Raw genomic sequence first — 17364 nt, 5'->3', positions numbered from 1 at the left:
ACCCAACACCTCCATGCCTACTAAACCATGTCCTGAAGTGCCACGTCTACCTGTTTTTTGAACTCCTCCAGGGATGGTGACTCCACCACCTCTCTGGGCAGCCTGTTCCAATGCTTGACTACCCTTTCAGTAAAGAAATTTTTCCTAATATCCAGTCTAAACCTCTCCTGGCACAACTTGAGGCCATTTCCTCTTGTCCTATTGCTAGTTACTTGGGAGACTGACACCCACATCACTACAACCTCCTTTCAGGTAGTTGTAGAGAGCAATAAGGTCTCCCCTCAGCCTCCTTTTCTCCAGACTAAACAAACAACCCCAGTTCCCTCAGCCGCTCCTCATAAGAGTTATGATCTAGGCCCTTCACCAGCTTCGTTGCCCTTCTCTGGACACGCTCCAGCACCTCAAGGTCCTTCTTGTAGTGAGGGGCCCAAAACTGAACACAGTATTTGAGGTGCGGCCTCACCAGTGCCAAGTACAGGGGCACGATCACTTCCCTAGTCCTGCTGGCCACACTATTCCTGATGCAAGCCAGGATGCCATTGACTTTCTTGGCCACCTGGGCACATTGCTGGCTCATATTCAGCTGGCTGTCTACCAATATCCCCAGGTCCTTTTCCACCAGGCAGCTTTCCAGCCACTCTTCCCCAAGCCTGTAGCGTTGCATGGGGTTGTTGTGACCCAAGTGCAGGACCTGGCACTTAGTCCTGTTGAACCCCATACAGTTGACCTCGGCCCATCGATCCAGCCTGTCCAGGTCCCTCTGCAGAGCCTTCCTCCCCTCAAGCAGATCAACACTCCCGCACAACTTGGTGTCGTCTGCAAACTTACTGAGGGTGCACTCATCCCCTTAATATTGATAAAGATATTAAACAGAACTGGCCCCCATACTGTGCCCTGGGGAACACCGCTTGTGACCAGCTGCCAACTGGATTTAACTCCGTTCACCACAACTCTTTGGGCTCAGCCATCCAGCCAGTTTTTTACCCAGCAAAACACCAAAAAGTACACAGCAGGCTTGTATCTGGTAAGAACATTTTGACCACTTTATTACAATGATCTTGTAGCTATGCTTTACTTAGATAAGAAGTAGGTTTCACTATAAAAGGCTCTTAATCAAGAGTAAGTATGCTTTTAATGTGATATCCATTCCCAAATTTACTGAGCTGCTTTCTATCTTTTCCTTTGAAGCCTGCTCCCTTACTTTCTCATTTTAAGTATCGTTTCTGATAGTCCGTTTAATCGTCTCTTCTATTAATTTCATCTCATATTTCCTGGTTTTAGCTCTACTCAGTATTCTCCTAAATATTTTTTCTCTTCTTATTCTTTTTAAATATGTGTTGATTGTTATCACATCGCTGTTTTCCATAGCCCTGACTGTATTTTTATTATTCTGCATCTTTCTCTTTGAAGTTAGTTTTTGGCAATTGCGACTCCAGCACCAAACACAGCACTCCAGGAGCTTCACAAGGTCTATAGAGGCCAGAACTTTATGTCCTTCTTTTGTATAGTTATGCTTTGGCAAGTACTGTGCTATATAGTCCCATATCACGAAGGAAGCTCACACCTTGTTTGTTTTTCAGTCTTCGCAATTCACTTTCTGTAAGTAAATTTATTTCTTAGGATTCTAATTTCATATTTATATAAAAGTGATTATTGCTATGCTTCAATAATTTTTAATAATATCTCATGGAATAAGGAATTATTAGATATCTCATATAAATGTAACATATCTGGTTACCTTAAACCAGAAAAAGAGGTAGCACTTAAGACCACTACTAAGATTTTTAAAGATGAGTTATTATTTGCCTTCCACTACCCCTTAAGATAAATTATCTCTTTTAATAATCCTGTCAGAAGGTGCGGCTCACCTCCGGGAACAGGTAAGTAAACAAATAATCCACAGCTATTGCAGCTAATACTACATGGAGTCCCAGTGAAGTCATTTGCCTTCATGATTTCTGACTTTGTAAAGCTGATAGAGACCCTAACGGCATGATTCAAAATGAAAGAAAAGTGTAAACCTGTATCCTAAACTATTGTGTTCTCAAACTGAGGTTGCGCAAGATATCTGGTAGGAGAGAAATAGGTTCAAATTACTCTATAGTCCGACACAAAATTTCCCTTCTGCTTGCTCATGGCTCAGATGCTTTTACTCACTGACTGCTTTAGAAGAGCATGCCTGATGAAACATTTTGGGGCACTGTTTCTTCCCCCCCTCAAAGAAACGACTGTATAAAAAGAATCTTTTAGGCTTATTCCAGGGACTACTGCAGAGAAGCAAAGACTTTAACTCAGTGCACCACTGCGAAGGCTCATTGGTGGTCATCCAGAAAATACAAAAAATCATTAAGTCGGCAAAGTCGAGTTTCAAAAACAGTTTGCCTCAATCCCATAGGCACATTCATTTCTCCTGAAATTCTGAAACTGCCAGGCTTCAGAAGCTGAAACTTGAAAATTACATCCCAAATATTTGGAATAAAACTGCAAAAGGAGGCATCTTGTGTTTCCAGTGGGGCTGTAGCATTTACATCGTGAGGTAAATAAACTGTGAGATAGGCCTGAGCTTCTCTTCAATGTGAAGACCCTGATCACGGCTTTATTGAAAGCTTTCTGGTCTGAGGCTGGCTTTGACGTGTGACACAGCTTGCTGGGATAACTGTAGGTCAGAGAATGATAGAAAAACTGAGGTTGGAAGGGGCTTCTGGAGGTCACCTTGCCCAACTCCATGCTTGAAGCAGGGTCAACTTCAGAGTCAAATGAGGTTTCTCAGGGCCCTCTCCAGCTGAGCTTTGAAAGGTTTCCAAGGATTAAGCTAAGAAAGCAGTGCCAAGTACCTAAAGTCCTCTACCTACATTAAAGACAGGCCCCCAGACTTTCAGTCCTGAAAACTGACAATTCCTGGTTCTTATCCTAGACCCATTTTTTTAAATGCTAGGGCTCCTCCCCCTTCAGTTTTGTCTGTCACCGAAATTGTACCCAAACCCCACGTCGGTATGTTTTCCCTGGGCTGGTCGTCTAGAGGTGTCTTGTCCTCTGTCCTCCTTTCGGAGCCTAACCACGTGTGACAAATGGGTGACACCTCTCCTTGGGGTGCAGTGGCGCAGCCTCGGGTGCCCTCTGCTGCTGCTGGCATGTGGCACAGTACAGCCTACTAGGATTTATCCTGGTAGGATTTATCCTACAAAGTGGATAAATTTTTTGCCTTTTTTGGCCTTGGTCCAGCGTGAGGAAGGTCGGGGCACACGGGAGCCATCTGCATGCCAGCCCTTTGCCTGTGGCCAAGAGGAAGCCACCAGCTCCCACTGGGGTGGAGGAGTATCTCCTGTGCAGCAAGGCCAGGAGAGGAGGAAGGATGAGGGGTGTCCCTGCAGCTGCTGGGCCCCTTGTCTGCCCCTTTGCGGTGCCAAATGGGGCCTCCTTGTGCCTCTCCACCCCTTGCACTGGGGACACTGCCACCTCCTCCTGGGCACCTCTTCTGCAAGGGTTGCCTGTGAGGGAGGAGGATAGTTTCTCAGGCCAGGGTTTTGTGACACAGTTTTGGCTCATGGCCCTTAGGATGATATCAAATACTTTAAAGCTGTGTGAAGCAGTAAGAAAATGTGGTCTCTAAAGGGATGCCCAGAGTCCAGGCAGGGTAACTGTACCCCAGCTGACTTGCTGGGAGGTCAGGTGCCATTTCCGCGGCTCTGCTAGTGCAGCGCTGAATCCACCTGACACCCTCGGATGGGTTGACAGAAATTTGGTTGTGCATGTAAGCCCCACAAATTCACATCGACATGGGATTCAGCATATGTGAAAGCGTGACCCCTCTCACACGATGTTGGAAACATCCAGTTCATTGCAGCTGAATAGCCTACTGCTGGGATCAGCCTTTATCGGAGGCTCCAAAATGTTAAACAGCCCCTGAGCAGAGGCAGCTCCAGCCAGGAGGACTGACTTGGTTGATGCAATAGGTGAGTTGAGAAAGAGCTGCCATCGCCAAACAGAGAGAAAATAAAGAGAATGACATGCAAGGTAGTGCACACAAGACCTGCAGAGTTGTTACTGCTACCGACCTGAGACGTGGTTGATGTAGACTGGGAGGACATGTGATGTCCAGGAGAGCTCCTGCACAAGCTAAATGTTCACACGAAGCAAATTCTTCCAAACTGGAGAGTTCAGAACAGGCATTGCTCTTCACTTAGGAAAGAGGTTTAGATGAGTCTGTCAGCTCTTAGGTTCATAAAGGTTCACACACAAGTGAGAACCCGTATAGCAACAGAGCTGGGAATCTGTAACACTTGGACTTCAATACGTTGTATAGCTTAAAGCATCTTTGACATTGTCACCATGGACAAATGGTCATTTGCATCACTATAATGGTTACTCATGAAAAAGTCAGTGATTTTTTTTTTCCTGGGCATCTTCAAGAGACGACTGTTGTACTTTGGGAGAAGTTGTGCACTCTGCACAAGCAATACAGATTGACCTTGTGTGAGGTAACACTTTTATTGCCAGCCTCTGAACTAGCCCAGTGAGCTTCTCAAGAGGAGGAGGATGATTTGCATTTTCTTCCTCACTATCCTCCATTCTTAGGAAAAGCTTTCAGTCAATATGCGAAGAAGTTAGACATATCCTCTCTGACATCTCTGCTCAAAATTCACCTTTCCCATGCTGACATACAAATTCTCATCTGACATCACCTAAACTGGATGAGCAGGAATGTCTGGGGTTTTTTTCCCCGCTTTTACTCTGTCACCTTGCCTTCCCAGCTCACATCCCTGCCTTTAATCTGTTTTGCCTAGCTGATGCTTCTTGTCCACTACGAAGACAGTGAGGACATGAGACAATGTCTAAGTACTCTTTGAGTATTTTGTTAGTACAAACCCCAGCACACTGAGTTCCTAGGAGTTAGTGTAATTTCAACAATAAAAATAAATCTCCACATAGGAGGAAAGGCTGGGTTGGAGTGAGGGGTGTTTCAAGCCCCTTCCACTTCCTTGAGCTAAAAAGATTTTGAGTCCTGTTTTTTTGCCAGTATGGCAATTAAGAAACCAGAGATTTTAAGAGAATCTCAAAGTTTATGTGGAAGTTTTATGGTGGAAGCAGAAACAACATCCTGAAGTAGCCAAAACTCATCCTGTCCCCAGATTATGGTGGCCCTCTCAGACATTTCTTCTGCTCCCTAGGCTGAGGTCTGTCCTGAAACGGGCTGATGAGGGGTTGGGGACCCATGGTGAACGGTCTCAGCAATTTCCACTGCGAGATCATACTACTTGTGCTCGCCTAGGTCTTGCAAATGCTTCCAGTGGAGAAAAATTATTCCTCAAATTCCAGCAAAGAACTGGGAGTGGTCTCCCAGTGAGATGACCCTTGAGCTATCCTCTCCCTAAAGGATAGTCTGGCTGGAGCAGAAAACCCTTACCTGGCTGCTAGAGGAGCAAAGCCTTCAAAGGTATTTTCTCTCCCTGGAAGATGGGAAGTTTAATCATTCGTAGCCGTATAAAAACATAAGGGAAAGTGCACAAACCCATACTTATACTGACATTTCTGTGACTCCTTAAAGAGCTAAATAAATGATGGTGAAAGAAAACTTTGCCCTATAGGGAGTGGCCAGATGATACAAAATGTAATAGGACTATTTTTTCTTTAGCACTTTCTGGCCACAAGGTGTCAGTCCTTACTCACAAGAAGAGTATAATGGCTGGTGTATTATTCTCAGGCAGAGCTGTAGCAAAGTTTACGGCTCTTCCAGGAGCAACGGTAGTTAGGGAAATAGAAAATGAAAAGGCAGTAAATGCAAGGGATGAGCATAAACCTCAACTGCAAAGTCTTCTCCTTTCGACTTGTAAGGAGATCACATGCATGCTTTGTAGTATTAGATAGGCAGCTAAATGGATTAAATAAAAACTCAATTCCGTTATTATTTTTCTGCAATATTTCAGTTTTGATGAGATACTTTAAAAAGTTGTACTCTCTTCAACATGTTTCTATTTAACGAAGATGTGAAAAAGATCAGCAAAAAAGAGAAAGCTCTAGAGGCATATCCAGAAACACTTAACACTTCTGAATAACAAGTGACAGAAGAAAAAAAAGTGAGAAAAAAAGAAAAGGGAAAGCCAGGCTTTCAAAAAGCTCGGCACCATTTAAAAGTCTGATAAATAGCCAGATTTTTCAACAGTGCTCTAATAATGACACACCTTCTTGCCAACTGATGCTGTATAAACAGCATTTTTGTCTTCAGAAATCTTAACAGAGCACTAACAGTCCAGCTGATATATAGCAAAGACATTTTTCCCTTTCACCACAGCTAATGGACATTGAAATCCCTCTGGGTTCCCCGGGTGAACTTTAGTTGCTCTGAGCAGCCGTTCTGCATTCAAGTACTCAGCCGTAGTGCTAGCGGGAGAGAATAGCACTGATGTGCTGAAGAGGAAAAATACAAATTACGTGGCACATGTAATTTAGTGGTATTCTGAACTGTATCCTTCAGTTCTGCTGTTTTTTCCCTGTGAGCAAGATTGTATGTGAATATGCATGGATTTATGCTCCATGGTGTCATATGGCTTGCTAGAGGGGAAGGGAGGCATTTTCATCTCCTTACAGGGATTCTTTCCAGGGTTGGAAAAAACTGGAAAGGGGAGAAAACCCTTTCTGTCCAGTCCACAGCAAAATAGTCTCCTAGTGCAGCCACACTCTGAAAACTGACTAAAGACGGTGCGTTTTTACCCGGGTAGGTATCTCCTGACCTTAGTCAGTTTGTCCTCAGTGCTTCTCACGCCTGTTAGCACCCCTCTGCAGCACGCACAGCCACCAGCTCTGCTACCTTCATTGCAGCAAGTTCCCCAGTGCAACAGTACCAGAGTCACTGGAGCCAGCAAGCTGTCGCTGATAGCATCAACCGATGGCCACACGGTCATGCAGGCACAGCCAGGGTCCGGAATTTGTCAGCAGGACCCTTGATTACTAGTGATGATGCCTAAGATGGAAGAAATCCAGCTCACCTGCTGGAGACTTGACTGACTTGGCAGCTCAAGAAAACACTTTCTCCTTCAAACCAAGCCTACTTCATGATGAAATCATCATTAGACAGCAAACATGGCAAGCTCCCTGAAGGGTCTCTGCGGAGAGCAGAGCTGCAGTTCAGCAAGGGAATTAGCAAAAACTAGGTGGGTCTTCCAAAGGAATGAGAAGAAAATGATAATTTAATGCCCTTGGAAAAAAGCAAGGAGGCTCCTAGGTCCGGTGAAGCAGGGAGCTGCTTCAGGAGGGATTGCTTTGTGTAAGTGTTATATGGAGCTCAAAAGACTTCACTGGGCAGCTTCCACCTCCTGCCACTTCCCTCTGCCCCTATCTGGCCACAGAGTCCGTGCTTGGAGTGGTGAGCATCTCCTGCTGCCTCACAGCTCAGCAGCTTTGGCACATATTGCACTCAATGCTCTGGCGCATGTTGCATTAGTTACGTTGGCACGTATTGCATCTGCCCAGAATAACTGGTGTACGTTGTGTGCTAGTGTCTGGGCTGGTCCCCTTTCTGTGTGTGGCGAGGACGTCTGGCATTTTCCCTGACACAGAGGCGAAGGTTTGGTGCCTGAACATCCTTGTTTTGGAAATACAGCATCACAGGGGCCTAATTCCTTTGCTGAGAAAGGAAATGAGTCGATCGGGTGTGTGCAACTGGGAAGAGTGAGGAGGAGTGAAGTCTTTGTGTTTGCGACAGTTTTTCTTCTCTTTTTGTTGAGTCACGGCTAAATAAATAAATCAAACAATCCAGGACAGCCATGGGACAAAATCTGAAGAGCACTCTTAATGCGCACGTAAAGCATAAATAAGCTCTGCCAAAGGTCTAATTGTATCCGTGTTCACCCTGAGATGCTGACAACACACATTTTGCTGCTTATTAAACATTAATTTCAGGTGCCATCTGATGTAAAACTGGAAATAGATACAGCTACTCCCAGGGCAGCAGCAATAAACTAAAGGGTCACGGAGCTCCTAGCTTGCTGGGAAACGTGCCTACAAGACTGTCCTTGGAAAGGTCTGCACAGCAGCCAGCCCAGTTGGTGTCAGGCTGTTCCTGCTCGGCCAAGGTGCCCGTACCCCTCCCCGGGAGCCCCCCAGTGCTCCCTGGGGTGGAATGAAGCCCTGGTGGCAATTGTGGCTGCTCTGTTTGCAGTTGGGGTAGAGGCAAGCTGGATCTCCTCAACATTTTCAAAATACTGGGGGTTTTTTCTGATGTCCACCTCTCCCCCAAATGAACAGGCTTCTCTTCTCCAAACCCTGTCCTCGGGAGTTCTGCTATCACTGCTGCAGGGCCCAGGAGTCCTGCTGGTTTCTCTGCCAGGCCCCTGACTGTATTGAGATGAATGCTGAATTAGCTCTTCAACTTCTATTTTCACCCAAACCCACAGTTTGCCACCTCTGCTTCCTCCCAGCCCCATCTGCAAATATTGCAGTATGCATGTTGTACTGCATACTCACTGTTTGGGATATTTTTAACAAGGTGGTTTCTGGCTCTCATTCTCTATATTTTGGTTTTGAGTTATTGCAGATTTTACCCTTTGTATTTAAATGTGCTGCAGTTGAAAGAGAGGTAGGAAAAACACGGGACCATCTGTCTGCTTGCAGCACGAGGAGCGGCACTGCCAGCTTCATGCTGCCTTGAACTGAGCTGCTCAGCCCGGCTCCGCTCCAATGCCTGGGGACCTCAGTGGGGCCAACGCAGCCCCTTGCTCTCTACAGACCCCTCCAGGGGTCTGCCACCAGGCATATTTAAGGTCGTATTTGTAATCTGCCTGTACACCCATCAGAAACACAACTCTGCTCACCGAACAATTCAATGCAAGTTGTCTGACAAAGATTTTAGGCTCCTGCTATGCTGAATGTAAATGAGCGTGTGTAACGCTGACCAGGGTTTCCTGTTATGAAGCTACCTGGGGATAAGGGAACTCACTTGTCTATCCAGATAAGCTCATCTGTACAGAAAACTGAATAAAGCAATGCCATGTATCCAGAAACAGTGCAGGTACATATTTTTTCCTATTGAGGTACATAATATGTTATAATTTTTCCCTGGCCACATGATGGTGTATCGAGTCAGTGTGAACACCCCGTGGAAGTTACAGAGGTGACCTTTACTATTTGCATCGAGTTAGGTGGGTCCTGTCTGTGCTAGGATTTTACGCAGAATTGGCTGGTAACGTGTAAAACCAGATCCTTTTGCACTTCAAAAAAGCCTACAGCAACACCTAGCTATTCCCTTTTTAAAGCCAGTAAAACAACACCAGGAACCTCTGTGTGCACACTGGAACAAAGAGGCTTTCTTAAGAGTAGGACAAGAAAAAAAAAAAGGCAAGTAATCAACAGGCAAGGCCAGTGGTAGTCCACGGTCCCCTCCAGGAAGGACTCTTGGCTGCCTGCACCGCTTGGTCTCGCACAGCAAACCCTCTCTTCTCTCTGTGTGCCAACTGAGGCAATGGCCTAGGTATTTGACATCGGAGAGCGATGGAATTTTCCAAAGCACAAAATTTAATGGGTTGTTACAAAACAAAAATCGTTTTTGACCTCTTGCTGAAGGATGGGGAGCTAATGCTTTCTATCAGCAGAGAGCTGTTAACGCGTTGAAAAGATGACGCTGATTCCTTGATGGCGGCGCAAATGAATTAGAATGAGGGAAGGAAAATTGTCATCTTGTACTGAGCAGCTCATAATTTTGCTGTCAGTTGAAGAGCTAAGATTACTGCCAGCAGCAGATAATACACAGTGAAAGGAACCAAAAGCATCAAGTTGCAGAAAAAAAAAAAAAAAGACTAGCATGTGTGCAGTGAGGCAGAGAAGGAAGAAAGGGTAATAAAAACCTTTTCTGAACAGTAAATTAACCACTTAGGGGCAGACTGAAGACCGCTAAATGCTGCTGGATCCTTTCTGTTGAAATGAAGATGAAAAAAATTAAATACGAACTCATCCCTGACACCGCTTTGTTTTACTGCACGTAATCATAATAAACTGACATATTTGTGCTTTGAGAAATTGCATTACAGAAAATGGCAGCCAAGGCTGACGACTGGAGAAAATGCTTCCAAAAATCTCGAATCAAATTCATGAGTAGATTTTGAGTCCACCATTTCATAATTGTTTTCAGACATCATTTGAGCACTTGAACTTGATGAGAACTGGCGCTCATATGCTAAAAGCAAACTTCAGGCTGATTGTGAAATACTCTGTTCTTGTTGTGCTAGTTTATTATGTAAATAATCCAGAGGGGGAACAGAAATAATACCATTTGACCTACACCACTGACTGAAAAGTGCAGCTTGCAAATTGTGAATGTTACGGTCAGCCATATAGCTCCCTATTTGCCATCTTTATATCCCAGCCTACATAATGCGGTCTTGTTTCCACTCTTCTAGCTGGGACGCATCTGTAACTGAGATCAAAATGTAGCTGGAGATTAGAAACTGCAAATCGTTATTCATAAAATTGTGCTTTGCAGACTGCTGATTATTTTCTGAATATGTATGTGGGTAATTCTTTTCTAATAACAAATACATTCAGTAAGTGTGTGGTCTTTTCAATGGTGATTTGAGATTAGAGAAATGGAAGAGTAGTCTAAAGCATTCAGAGCAAGTTAAGAGATCGCTGTGATTTTTCTGGAGCATCTGCCCTTTATGACTATGACCTCAATATCATTATATTCTGGCTTGTTTTTCACTTGCATCTTCTCACCTGGTTTACAGTACGGCCCTGCAAAGAGTTGTAATGGCCTGGTGTTGTGGGTTAACCCCGGCAGGTAGCTCAGCCCCACACAGCTGCTTGCTTACCCCACCACCATGGGATAGGGGAGAGAATAGGAGGAGCAAAAATGAGAAAACTCGTAGGTTGAGATAAATACAGTTTAATAAGTAAAAAAACCAAAGAAAGAAAAAAATTAAAATAAAACCAAGAAAAACAAGTGATGCAAGAAACCACAATTGCTCTCCACCAGCCAACCGATGCCCAACCAGTCCCCAAGCAACAGCAGCCCTGGAAAACTGTCCCCACAGCTTTTATTGCTGAGCACAATGTCATATGGTATGGGATGTCCCTTTGGTCAGTTGGGGTCAGCTGTCCCGGCTCTGTCCCCTCCAAACCTCTTGCCCACCCCCAGCCCACTCGCTGGCGGAGCAGCGTGAGAAGCAGAGAAGACCTTGATGCTGTGCAAGCACTGCTCAGCAACAGCTAACACATCCCCATGTTGTTATCAACACTGTTTTCATCAAAACCCCAAAACATAGCACCATATGAGCTGCTATGAAGAAAATTAACTGTGTCCCAGCCAAAACCAGTACACCCGGTCAAGTGACTATGAAATGCGGCAATAGGGTGAGCAGAAACATCTTAGGCTGGTTTTGCTGATGGCGTACCATGGAACTGCAAGGCAGGCTTTCCTTCTGCAACATCGTCATATTTGTAGCTTATCTGAGGAATTTTAAAAGTGTTTTTCCTTCTACTATTCTCAAAGTGCTCCTTTGGCACTGCTGGCTTGAGGTTATTGCCTCTGCAGCAAAACGTCCAGTTATTTCATCGTACCGGAGAAGTCCTCTGAGCACCCTTCATGATGCAGGGGAGGAGAGACGGAGCATGCTTAGGCTAAGTCTATACTCCAGAAATAAACTGTGCCAGGAACCATACCCAGCCCCTGGAAAGCAAAGGTCTGCACGAACAAGCCGTTCCCTGGTGTGAGCCTGCCAAGTGCCACCTAGCAAACAACTCTCCATCACTGCATAGTGGCTAAGGTGCGCCACGTACCCCTTTGAAGGCTAAGGGAGCTCATCAGCACAGACACAAGCCACCCCATGCTCATCATCCTCAGCACCCAGCAACATCACTGGGCCATTCAATTTACTAATAGAAATACAGCCTTTCTCTTCACGTACGTGGTGTTTCTCCCGCTTTTTTAAAGCTACTGATGTGAATTTTACCTCTCCTTTGCTGGGGAGCAGAACAGCTAACAAGTGCAAAGTGAGGCCAGTCAGTTGTTGGTGGGCTTCCCTGCTGTACCAAGGGCCATGATGAATGGCAAGAACTGTCTCTTGCCCCTTCAGCAAACCAGAATCCCTCATCACATTTGGTTCAGTGGTGGCATTTGCCCCCACATACCAGCCACTTTAGGAATTAGAAATAGAGCTTGGAATTAATAGCCTAAAGATACTATTTTTCAGTAAGACTGGGTAAATGGCCATACATGGAGGCAAATCTACCCAGAGGAACATACATATGTACGCTGATGAAAGGAGGTCATATGTGTTGGTGATAATCCTATTGAACAGGATTTTTTTTCAGATCTGAAAAGTGGTTATTTGAACCTGAAAAGTAGCACTTTTTAAAATAATTTGCTCCAAATCATTGGTGACACATACACATCCAGAAAAACTGGTATGACCTGAACTTTGCTGTATTAGTCAGCCCTTACGTTAACATCCCGTTATGGCCAGACCTGGAAACGGCATTGTCATTTTTCCAGTAAATTCCTATTACAATGCAATATCACATCTGATGCTGTTTTATATTAGGGACATGCAGCTAGGATGTTCTTGCTGTTTGCTCACATTGCTTTCCCTGCTTGCTAATTCCTCTACATGTTATTCGTAAAACTTCCAGAAGTTGTCTACGGATGACTGATGTTCTTTATTTTACAAAACATCTAGGACAACTCTGGACACTATGGAAATGACAAGGAGATCCTCCAGAATGATCTCATCCTCACATGGAGCTCTCCTGAAGCCAGAGGCAACCATGGATTTCGCAAGGTGGGTGCAGCAAAAAAGTGAGTCCCCCAAAATAGTACTGAACGAAGCCTAACAGTACTCTGATCCGTGAAGAAAAGACCAACACGTTGTTGATCTTGAACACCCTGCAGCTAAAGCTCTGTAAATGGTTTATCAACTGAAATGGGCGCAGGTTCTCTGACTGTATTATGCAGCAGAAAGCTTGTGCAGAGGCAGAAGAAGTACCATACAAAATATTACTGCCACAGCTCATATCAGAGTTCACATCTTCTGTGTGAAAGGAGGAGACTCCTGCAGTTTTTTGTTCCTGCAGTTTTTTGTCTTTTCCTAAAGGTGGCTGAAATTCAAAAGGCTGGTAGCTCCATGTAGCTAGAAAGCTATTTGGTATTTAAAATTCACCTGTAATTGCTTCCAGTCTTCTCTTTATTCACCATATATTCATCTTTTTCTGCTCCCAAGGCTGTATAGTCCAAGATAACTTTACCTCCACACTTCTCACCCTCTCTTCCCTGTCTCTCAGGCCATCATGTTGCGAGCTGGAGGGTTATGTGTCTCGCCATTTAGGCTTAGCACACTCTCTTAAAGGCTCTTGTTGACATACCACATGGTCAATGACCTCTCCAGAACGTGCTGCTTCTGCAAAAGCTTTCTGAGATCTAAAGAACATATTTTTTGCAGCAGAGGTTGCTAGGTTGAATGAAAGGTATTGGTATTGATGGAAGGGCTGTTAGTCGTTTCTGCGGGGGAAGGCGTAAGAATATTAAAGGCTGAGAGAGAAACTCAAACTTTTAAAAAGGAGAGAGAGAATCACGTTCAGTTTGAAATTTAGGTCAGAACTACTCCAGAGTTATTTTTGTACAGGTTCATTTCATCTGCTTCACTGGCCACGAAGAAAATCTGTCATCTTCTTCAGCTATTTCAGACAGTACAAATAATGTCTATGCAGCATGTTTCACTACCTTGATTCCAAGGGACAGTTAATCTCACAGGGCTGACGGGAACCCAATCAAAGCATGTTGTTTGATTAAGTTGGAGTCAATGGTAAGAGGCTTGCTGAGACATGTGGCATAATGAAAGCCTCTAGTAGCAGAGAAATGGGACTTCACAGACCCTAAAAATGGTGCAGCTTGACTTGGTGACAGGTGAGCTGAGGAGCTGCAACACTCACATACCTGTTTTAAATGCTTTAAAATGTTGCATTTCGATTCAGTATCTTGCTAAGTGTATTCCACATGTCGCTAGTAATGCCTGGTGCAGAACAGAGAAAACCAGGATGCCAGTTTAGGCTGCATGTTTGGGAATCGTCCACTTTTGCTCTCTAGTTCCACATCTGAAGTCATAAAAATTATAACAGTTTCTAACTAAATGTGATGGGATATGCAGAGGATTATGCTTTCACGTGAGAGCTAAGTAGCAGAAGCAGATGAGCTCTTAAGAAACAATGATCCTGGTTTTATGCAAATATGCCTGCTAAAAACGAATGAGGGAAGAGGAATATGGAAATAGATGATATAATAATACAGCAGAGTAACCAGAATTATTCTGAATAGATTTCTCTTATTAAGATTTTCATGAGGCATCAGCTGCTCTTTGTAATTCTCTTCTTAACACTACCATCAAAGTATGCCTTATCAAAATATACATCTTTGCTGCTGCATTTATATTCACCCTATTTAAAATCAAGACAAAATATGTTTTTTTGTGCAGAGTACTGAAATAATCATAAGAACATACAGCAACCGAGAGTAAAGGGTTTGAAAAGACTTAGTCACAGATAGGAACAGGAGACTATTTACAAGTGTGCCATTTCCTTTGCCAAACTAGCAATTGATGGAGGACACGCACTTTTCCCTATCAATTTTGTCTCAACTGGTGAAATCCAAAGCAGGCATCCAATCATTCAGCAATATAAGACATATTTATTCTTGTGCAATTAGCTAGCTACTTGTTTGATGCTCTTTTTCTAATTAATGTTTCATGTCAAAACATCCCTAAGTCCTGGAACATGTTCAGGTTTCTGAACAGACGTGATCAGTGTGAGGGGCCCAAATATCACATTCAATGGTATCACCACACATAGACAATGAACACAAAGGTATTTATTGGGTAAAAATTATAAAAAACAAACAAAAAACTGGATAGAGCCCAAAATCAGAAGTGCTATAAATTATTTTTAGCCTGAGTGGAAGTAAAGCTGGCATGGATGGGTAGACTTCATGAACTTCTGAGCTCAGGTGTAATTGGAAGTATCTTCATTGTACTTCACATACTTCCATAGAGTGGCAGGTTAGCTGCCTCTTGGTCTTTAAAATACCCCTAATAATTGCAGTGGTTGAAAATTAATACTTCCTTAAACCATACTGCTCTTGGAAATGCCTGACTGGCTGGTATTGTGGCATATGAGACAGTATGGCCCCATTCTGTCTGCATTCAACCAGGGCAGGAAACAGTATCTACGGGGTTGCAAAGGCACAGCTGGGGAAGAATTCATCCCTTCGAATTTGTTCTTCGAAATGCGACTGGCAAGGCTGGGTCATTTATATCGAGAGCTGCTTTCTGTCCTGTCTTTCATGAGCCATTCTGAGCTTTTGCTGCAGGCTGCAAGGCAGCTTTGCAAACCAGATTGGATCATCTGGTTCCTCCCACCACGATGCTGCTCTGCAGCAGGATGACTCCAGGGTGTGACTTGAATGTTGGTCTGACACCTGCTGTTGGCAACCAAAATCTTTCCACTGGCTTCAGCAGGAGTAGGATCATGCAATTGATCACATCATAACATTGATGACATCATACTATTGCTTCTCATGAAAAAAGACTGAGATTCTTCAGTGTTAAAGCCATAATCCAAGAGGCAGAGAAGTTGGCAGGGAAGACACGCAGCAGTTGAGACTACCAATACCCTACCTTAGGACAGTGTGCGTGGCTTGGCACCAACTCATATTGACGCCTGCCTTATCTGAAGGAGAAGACAGGATTTAGGCTTAGAAGGAGGACAAGGGCAATAGACAGGCTGGAAAACAGGAATATGTTACACTGTATGTCAATACAGGGTGTGAGGTGCCATGATAATACAGACCTGCAAGAGGTGGAGTCAGAAGTTCCTCAAAAGTTACTTCATGTAATTAACGGTTAATCTGATGCATGAAGGCTGCAGTTGTCAGGACATTTCCCCCCACCCATCCCTTTCTGTGTCAAATGTCTCCCTGATCAATGTCTTCTGAAGCTCCTAGTTCCCCCCTGCTCTGTTACTGTCAGTTAAATATAAGCTGTGGATGCTGCAACATTCCCTGCCGCCATCTAACTCACACACGATCCAGCCCACTACTCTCATCAGCATTTCTGTCATGCCAGAAACTACAACTTGAGCAGTCTTTAGAGAAAAAATATCTCCAACAAAACCACACAGATCCCATTCCTGTGGCAGGCAAATCGGTTACCCTTTGAATGACTTTTAAAATGACTTCATAGATCTTCTGCTCTGGCAGAAGATGATGTAGCCTCTTTCCATTCTCCACCTGCCTGCTGCACGTGCGATAGGCAATGCTGCACTACTACTGGAGCGTGCTCCTGGCTAGGGCACCCAAGTTGCGATCATTTGCACCAATGCAGGTAATGTGAGGTTAGGAGGCCTTGCTAACATAGCAAGGACTGCTCAGGAGCAGCTCAGGGCATGAGCTGCACCTAAGAGTTATGGGAATGCCACTGAGATCGGGCAGGAAACCCAGCTGAGTCTGGCCCAGTTGTCCCAGTTTAAACTGGGTACCTCTGTTTTCCTCAGCTGTGCTGATGTACTTCTATCAGTGGGCGAGGAGGGATAAAAGATGATTAAAATTCAATTACTGAAATTACAAAAATCCCCTTTCTGACCCCCTTCACCGATTCAGGTTACAACACAGTATCACAATTTCTCACACTGGCACAACATGAAAAGTGGTAAACAGCTGCAAGCGGGTACGGATGACTTGCTGTAGGGGGCTGAACTTCTTCAAGTGTCCTTGCTGCTGGGGAAAATGTCTGTGACAACCACATCCCTGCTGAACTGACTAGTGGAGAGTAAGGGTCAACAGGAAAGGATGAAAATCACACCTCCTCACAAAGCCAGCAAGTTCTCCGTGGTGTGGCTTTGCCTGTAACCTGTGGAGAAGGGTCTCCGTTTGGTAGGCTCTGGGAGTTGGTTGTTTGGGATCCCTGGGAAGGTGGTCCAGTCCTCTCTGCACTGCAAGGTGGACCCTTGGGATTGGAAACCCTTCTTTTCACAGGCCAGACTGATGTTGTGGTAGCGCCAATATCTAGGCATTACTGTAGTTGGAGGAGCAGGAAGCAGTAGCCTGCCTGGGCAATCATGTTCTGCCTCCTCTCCAGGGAATAAGAAATGGGAAACAATGTGTTTTGCTGATTGAACCTGGTCTTGGGAGCACTAATCCACCTGAGTTTAGTCTGTACCTCCCCTACCTTGAACCAGGTCCAGTCTCCTAGGCGCCAAAGCAGGAATTATACAGTAGCCTTGGCAGTGCTACTTCATTAGCCTATAGTGCTGGTGATTAAAAAAAACCAAACCAAAACAAAAAAGCCCTGCCTGCTGCCATCATTCATGCTTTTTTTTTTTTTTTCCTTTACA

The sequence above is a fragment of the Mycteria americana genome, chromosome 2 (assembly GCF_035582795.1).
Source record: "Mycteria americana isolate JAX WOST 10 ecotype Jacksonville Zoo and Gardens chromosome 2, USCA_MyAme_1.0, whole genome shotgun sequence".
NCBI classification, from domain to species: domain Eukaryota; kingdom Metazoa; phylum Chordata; class Aves; order Ciconiiformes; family Ciconiidae; genus Mycteria; species Mycteria americana.
Note: the sequence above shows the minus strand (reverse complement) of the source record.